At 46.9% G+C, this 7,664-nt stretch overlaps 1 long non-coding RNA gene across 8 annotated transcripts; it reads right to left on the bottom strand.

The window, feature by feature from the left end:
- Positions 1-407: 407 nt before the first annotated feature.
- LOC137865543 (uncharacterized) lies at positions 408-6,214 on the bottom strand. 8 transcript variants are annotated; one of them, XR_011101982.1, is made up of 5 exons: positions 4,770-6,214; positions 3,639-4,513; positions 3,118-3,220; positions 1,729-1,802; positions 408-844 (listed from the first exon to the last, which is right to left on the bottom strand). It is a non-coding gene; the product is annotated as an uncharacterized lncRNA (long non-coding RNA). The 8 variants fall into 8 exon arrangements; XR_011101987.1 differs by lacking the exon at positions 408-844 and having other exon boundaries at positions 853-1,802; positions 3,639-3,709; positions 3,808-4,513; XR_011101986.1 differs by lacking the exon at positions 408-844 and having other exon boundaries at positions 853-1,802; positions 4,181-4,257; positions 4,408-4,513; positions 4,770-6,210.
- Between the last annotated feature and the right edge of the window lie 1,450 nt (positions 6,215-7,664).

Here is a 7,664-nt window from a genome sequence, read left to right as displayed (position 1 = left end):
TTCAGATGCTTAACACCCAAAGCCCTAACACGAAACATTAGGACGCTCAACACCGTAACCCAAAAAATTAGGACGCTCGAAACTCTAACCCTGGAGAACCTAACCTGAAAAAAAAAAAACAAAAAAAAGGATCTTAACACACTAACCCTAAATAACTGACCAAAAATAAAACCCTAGGACCCTAACCCTAAAAAACATAGCGACACTCCATCCCAAAAAGAACTCTAAAACCCTAACACGCTAACCCTGAAACCCTTAAAACCCTGTTAAAACTCCAACCCAGTTATACACCAGTTACCTCCCTTAAAGGATATAGAGGAGCTCTCTCAGATACAGCAGTCCTACTTCTCATGAATGCATCCTTTAGGTGAGGAGGGGGAGAAGTAAAGCAAAGAACAACTCACGGGTTGAGATCAGGATAATTTAATTAAATGGAAATAATTATAATAATTAAATAAAGACTACCATGAACTAAACAATTTAACTAAGGGGAAATAAAAAGGGAAAGGGGAAAAAGGAGGGGAAAAGGGAAAATAAAAAGAAGGGACGAAAACAAACAAACAAAATAAATGACAGCTATATGGAAGTGCAGAGGAAAGAAATTGCTCTCTACTTCCCACAAATGAGCGATGATTGACCACGTCCTTGATGCAAGGCCTCAACGCACGCAGCCGGTGTTCGAGAGGAGGACCGACGTCTTCTCAACGAGAGCCCACCCCTCCCCTATTCTTCCTGTTTCCACCTTTTATTGCTGAGTGTGACATCCCATGGTATGGAATATCCCTTGGATTGGTTTAGGTCAGCTGCCCTAGTGATGTTTCTCTCCTCGCTTTTTGCCCGTCCCCTAGGAGGGTTAGAGAAAGGCCCAATGCTGTGCCACTGCTGCTCAGCAGTAGACGCAACACTGGTGTGATAACACTGCTGTTCCAGCTACAACTGCAGAGTACGGCACTGTATGGGCTGCTGCTGGGAAAGTTAACATTCCAGCCAGACCCAGTACACCACCAGAGGTGGATTGTTACGATATGGAGATGGTAGGTTATCCAACGGCTCCCGTTTATTATCTTTTTATTTTTCCTGTTCTTCTTCTTCTTCAAAATTTCTTACCTGCTTTTAGTGTAAATATTAAGGCTGTAAAAGGACATGAAGTCCTCCTGATCCATAATCCTGCATCATCACTTTCTTCCCAGCAGAAAGGTTCCTTCGAATTAACATGTGTATTTAAGGCCTGACAAATACAGTCTTCAAAGGATCCAAAAACGGGCCCAAAGACATGCGGTCTTAAAGGCTCCTTTGGCCATTCTATCACACAATACTGGACCCTTTTTTATTTACTTTTTACGTTACTGGGGCCTCTCTCGTTCCAGTTTCTAATCGTTATTCCTAATGGACTTTCTGCTGGTATGTCTGGTAATTTGCTCCCTTTCTTCTGGTCCCTGGTCTTCGGTTTTGTCTCACCCATCTAGGAATGTTACTCTGGCAATTCCCACAGCCCTTGGTTACCTTAATAAGAGTGTCTTAAAGAGGATTTAAGATCTATCACCCACCCACAAATCCTTTGGGAATCCCTTCGGTCCTTCACCGGCCAAGTCCCTTGCGGGAGATTGGAACCGTGGTAAAGAAGACCTCCACAATCGCTTCGGAACTAAATTCTGTCTCAGTCACACTCTTACACACACAGGCAACCAAAACCCATCCAACAGAACAGTATACGCTTTAAACACTTACGACTCCGTTGTCTTCATTCAGATCTTCACACGCAGAATTACGGGCAAAATATACTGCTGCAGCCAGCAAGGGAGCTGAAAAAAAATCAAAACCTTAGCTTTCCTGTATTCAGGTTCGAGATGCCATTAGTCCCGACCAGACTCGAACAGCAACCACCAAATGCTGGGGCACCTCTCCTACATCAAATAAGATTCCAAGAACCAAAGCCCTCCTGGACAAGCCCCCTGGTGTCATACATGACTGGGTCCCAAACTGGATTGCAATTAAATTTTACAGTTTTTTTAAATAAATAGAGGTAAACGAGAAGTTGCTCGCAAACAGATATACTGTGCCAGATGTCCTTCAGCAAGTGCCCAGAGGCGGACCGGATGTCTTTGCCAACACAGTCCCATCAATGTATTAGTACACCCATGCACTGCCACGTTAACTGCCATCACTAACTGCCAGGCAGGACAGCTCCAGACCAAACACATACACACACAGGCACGCCACAAACACTACAAACAAAACACACAACACAAGGCACAAGAAAAAGTGACCCCCAAAAAGAAAGCCCTACAGCAACAGCAAGTCAGAACAGGTGCTCTGCACCAGACCCTACCAGAGACTCAAATGTCACGACACGCGACTGGAAGCAGCTTCCAGAACTGGGATGATGGAGGCCTAAAAAGCCTGCCTTCAAGACAAGAGACCAGAAGGATGGGGAGTGAAAACCCCCTAAGAAGACACTTAGGAAATCAATTCCCAAGCAAGAGCTCCTGATGCGGCCCAGACGACTTCTGCAAGAGTGAGGATGGAAACAGACGCGATCTCAAACCGAATACGATGCACAAGACCTGAAACAGATCTGCACTTCAAGCAGCGACTGCAAGACAAGAAGTTCTCGGATCAGAGCCATGATGACAAAACAAGCATTGAGGCCCTTCAGCACAGCTACCAAGTCGCCTGTCTGGTCAGTCCAGAGTCAAAAGTCATGAGGATATCAAGACCCAAGAAGCACAGAACAGACGCTGCAGAAGCAACACTACAGGACAGACCAACAGAAGGAAACTGTCCTGCCTGGCGCACGCACTCACACTACAAAATAATCCTGCCTCTTCTATTAGCCTGGTGACCCAGCCACAAGCACCCTGAACCACCCTCACAGTGGCACCAAGTCTATTCAGCCAGCACGCTCCATGCTGCTCTGGCTCCCAGCTCCCATTAGCCACCCCAGATATGCAAATACCAGGCGCCCTCCAACTTAGCTTCCAGGTTGCTGCATGGTAAAGTCCCTCTGCCTCAAGAAATGCACAGGCACCAATTGTCATCTTAGTCAATTGCCAGGCTCATCATCAGCTGCAAAAACAGAGTACCAGCATTCACTAGGACACCAGCCCCATTGCTCACCTTCTCCACAATGCTGACTACTGCTGATGCAACCTACGATTGTGCTCACGTGTTCCTCTCCGAGTCCAAGCTCCAACAGTGCAGCCAGTATCATCCACACCACCTGGGAAAACAAAGGGGTTAAATGTTCGTTGCATTCACAACAAGTCAGCCAATGGTGTTGGTTTTTTTTTCTTATTGTTTTTTTTGTCTGTGTGTGTTTCCTGTTTTTTTTTTTTTTTTAAATGGTTTAGCTAAACAACATGCAGAGAGCAGACAAGAGACCTGGGGTGTTTCTAGAAGCAACAATCCCCATGCTTTTGCTGCAGCTTTTAATATTGAAAGGACAGCACAACCATTCAAGTAACTGGAACTTTTTCAAATGGAATTAAGTCAAACAGGTTCATCATCACTTGCAAAAACAGAGAACCAGCATTCACTAGCATGCCAGCCCTGATACCCACCTCTTGGACAACACTCACTACTAGTGATGCAACATACAGTGGTGCAATACCTCTCTGTTCAAAACTCCTTTACCTAACCTGCTCAGTAGCTCCACATGACAAATGGGCCCGGGGGGCGCCGCGCCGAAATGGGGCCGGGCAGCCTTATTCTGCAGAGAAGAAGGAGGTGACCCTGCTCACTCTCTAGGCACTACTGCACTTATGTGGTCAAGGAACCCTACCCCACGGTTTCCCCAAAACAACGTACCTTTTCTTTTTCTTAGTATCTTTTATTTACGTAGAAAGAAAAATCTAGGAGCAGAAGTGATTACATGCCAAAAAAAAAAAAAAAACAATTCCATTCCACTCACAGGAAAAATCACTTACTTCAGTAGGATATCTGAGAACCAAGTGGCTATGCTGGTGGGTCAAAACACACTACAGGACACTGGGGCCAGGCCCTCCGCTGCACCCACTTAAAACCCATCCCTGCACTCACCAAGGTGCAACCCCAACACAAAAAAAAACAGACGCAGCATTTCAGCTTCAACAGCTTTGGGAACTGCTGGAAAGCAAGCTTCATCCTCAGAGAGGCGTGCTCAGGCTACACAGGACAGGGCTTTGGGCACCACTTTGCTTACCAAAGAAGACCGCAATCAGCACCTGCTTCGTTCCAATTCTCAAGAACTAACATCACAGCCCACGTTGCCTGGGACACCTGATAAACAGAAGAGAAAGCAGCCATACCCTTTTCAAGCCATCCCTGCACGTGTCGCTCCTTGATCATCTGCAACCTCTTCTCCAATCCTCAACCGCTTCTGTGGAGAGCCTGCCATGGCACCTGCAAAGCAAGACCCTTCGCACTCACCTCATGCTACTTGGCAGTTCTGCTCCAATCCAGCTCACAACCGGCCCGCCCTTCTCGTGCTGCTCTTCAGAGTGCAGCTTGGCCCCACTCAGCCTGTGCGAGACACCTGCAAAGAGAAAGAAAACCACAGGCTGAAGCAGCATCCAAAGCCACAGCACAGCTGGGACAGTTACTCTCATCTGCTCCCTTACCTCGGCCCCCTCACCTGCCCTCGAGGCAGATGCTTCCATCTGCTCTCTTAGGCCAGCTACAACACCTCGGAAATATAAAATAAACAGGATTTTTACTGTATTTTGTGCAGTTAACTAACTGCAGTGACAACTGCACCCCTAAAGTACCTGCTACATCTGCTCATCGCTCACCTTGCCAAAAGCAGCTCCGGTCGTCAAGTCCCGTGTTGTACACTGTGTTTCACCTTAAACAAATGAAAACAGCCACAAGAGAATCAATCATTCACCTGCCACCATTAGCACCCATCCCTCCACAACACTAAGGGACCCAATTAACGATATTATCGTTTCAAAACAGCAGCCCCCTTGCCTCAGCACCTCAGAAGTAGATCAAGACAGGCACCGAGCTGCCTACCGACTGATGAACAGTTCCAGAAGGAGCTCTTTCCTGTGGGCAGTTCCTACTACGGTATACACTCTACTGGGGACAGGAAAGAAATAAAAATAAAAAATTCAAAACCCCATATCTGTAAGCTTTCAAGATTCAACAGTACACCATTCAAGCACTATGCAAACAGCTGCTCGCAAGCAGCTCAACTCTGCCAAATCCACATCTGCCAACCTCCAGAGATGACTGTGCCAGCTGTCCTTCAGTATGCGCCCAGAGGCAGATGTCTACGCCAAAACAGTCCCATCAATGTATTAGTACACCCATGCACTGCCACGTTAGCTATTATCACTAACTGCCAGGCAGGACAGCTCCAGACCAAACACATACACACACAGGCACGCCACAAACACTACAAACAAAACACACAACACTAGGCGCAAGAAAAAGTGACCCCCGGGGGAAAGCCCTATGGCAACAGCAAGTCAGAACAGGTGCTCTGCACCAGACCCTACCAGAGACTCAAATGTCACGACACGCGACTGGAAGCAACTGCCAGAACTGGGATGATGGAGGCCTAAAAAGCCTGCCTTCAAGACAAGAGACCGGAAGGATGGGGACTGAAAACCCCCTGAGACAACTCTCAGGAAATCAATTCCCAAGCAAGAGCTCCTGATGCGGCCCAGATGACTTCTGCAAGAGTGAGGATGGAAACAGATGTGCATCATATTCGGTTTGAGATCGCAAGACCTCACACAGATCTGTAGTTCAAGCAGCGACTGCAAGACAAGAAGTGCTCGGATCAGAGCCATGATGACAAAACAAGCATTGAGGCCCTTCAGCACAGCTACCAAGTCGCCTGTCTGGTCAGTCCTGTGTAAAAAGCCAGGAGGATATCAAGACCCGAGAAGCACAGAACAGACACTGCAGAAGCAACACTACAAGACAGACGAACAGAAGGAAACTGTCCTGCCTGGCGCACGCACTCATGCTACCAAATAATCCCGCTGCTTCTATTAGCCTGTTGACCAAGCCACAAGCAGCCTGAACGTGACCCAGCCTGAACCACCCTCACAGTGACACTAAGTATATTCAGCTAGCTGGCTCCATGCTGCTCTGGCTCCCAGCTCCCATTAGCCACCCCAGATATGCAAATACCAGGCGCCCCCCAACTTAGCTCTCAGGTTGTTGGATGGTAAATTCCTTCCACCTCAAGAAATGCACAGGCACCGATTGTCATCTTAGTCAATTGAAGGCTCATCATCAGCTGCAAAAACAGAGTAACAGCATTCACTAGCACGCCGGCCACGATGCCCACCTGCTCCACAATGCTGACTACTGCTGATGCAACACATGGTTCTGCTCACCTCTTCCTCTCCGAATCCAAGCTCCAACAGTGCAGCCAGTATCACCCACACCACCTAGGAATACAAAGGGATTAAATGATCGTTGCATTCATAAGTGACCCAATGGTGTTTTTTTTATTGTTTTTTGTGTGTTTCCTGTTTTTTGGTTTTTTTTTTTTTGAAATCTGCTTTTGCTCAACAGCATGCAGACTGCAGACAAGAAAATTGGGGTGTTTCTAGAAGCAACAATCCCCATGCTTTTGCTGCAGCTTTTAACATTGAAAGGACAACACGACCCAGCAAGTAACTGGAACTTTTTCAAATGGAATTAGCTCAAACTTTTATTTGCATTGAAAAAAAATCTAGGAGCAGAACAGATTATATGCCAACAAAATGAATTCCATTCCATCCCCAGGAAAAAAATCACACACTCTTGTTGCGAAGCACGGACGAAAGCACGACAGACACCAGCAGAGTCAGATCATGCTTCACCATTTTATTGCCCGAATAGCCTAACTTTTATAGTGAACTTTACAGTGATGGACAGTGTTTCACACAAGATTATTGGTCAAAAGCACTCAGACAAACCGTTAAGAAAATAACACCACCTGCAAGAAAAGAACCCCCCTTTTGATTAGAAGTTAGGAAAACAACCCCCTTTGTGCTTAACGTTCACATAGGCCTAGTCCTTGAGGCCAGCTGCTGATAACAATATTTTCTGAGTTCCTTAATTGGGTGATGTGGGAGTCATTTCCGTGGGAGCTTCTCACAGTTACTCTGGCAGCTTGGTTTGCTCAGCTACAGCAGGCCCTGAGATTTCTAAGGCCTACCCCTGGTTGCTTAAGGCAAGCTTAGATCGAACAATTATGCCAATTCCCAACATACTCTCATCCCCTCCTGTACCTCAGCCGCTTGCCTGCCCCACGTGGCAGATGCTTCCATCTGTTCTCTTCACCCACTTATAGCACCTCTAAAAGGCAAACTGGAGTTTTACTCTATTGGATGGAGGAAAATAACTGCAGTGACAACCGCACCCCAAAAATAACAGCTACCTCTGCTCATCACGCACCAGAGTCACTGCAGAGGCAGCTCGGGTCGAGAGGTCCTGCACTGCACACTGCATTTCAGCCTGAACAAAGGAGAAAGGCAGGAAGAAGATAAACATTCAGCTGCCAGCAGTAGCACCCATCCCTCAAAAACATAAGCAACCCCAGCTTTACTTTTATCCTTTCAAAACAGCAGGCCACTTGCCTCTGGACCTGCAAATTAGGTCCAAGCTTGAAAGGAGCGGCCAGCATCACCCACGCCACCTGGGAACACAAAAGGATACAATGACCGCGGTGCTTGCAAGCA

Source organism: Anas acuta, chromosome 16 (assembly GCF_963932015.1).
Source record: "Anas acuta chromosome 16, bAnaAcu1.1, whole genome shotgun sequence".
Lineage (NCBI taxonomy): Eukaryota > Metazoa > Chordata > Aves > Anseriformes > Anatidae > Anas > Anas acuta.
The sequence above is the reverse complement of the archived record's forward strand: the minus strand, read 5'-3'. Positions and strand labels throughout refer to the sequence as shown.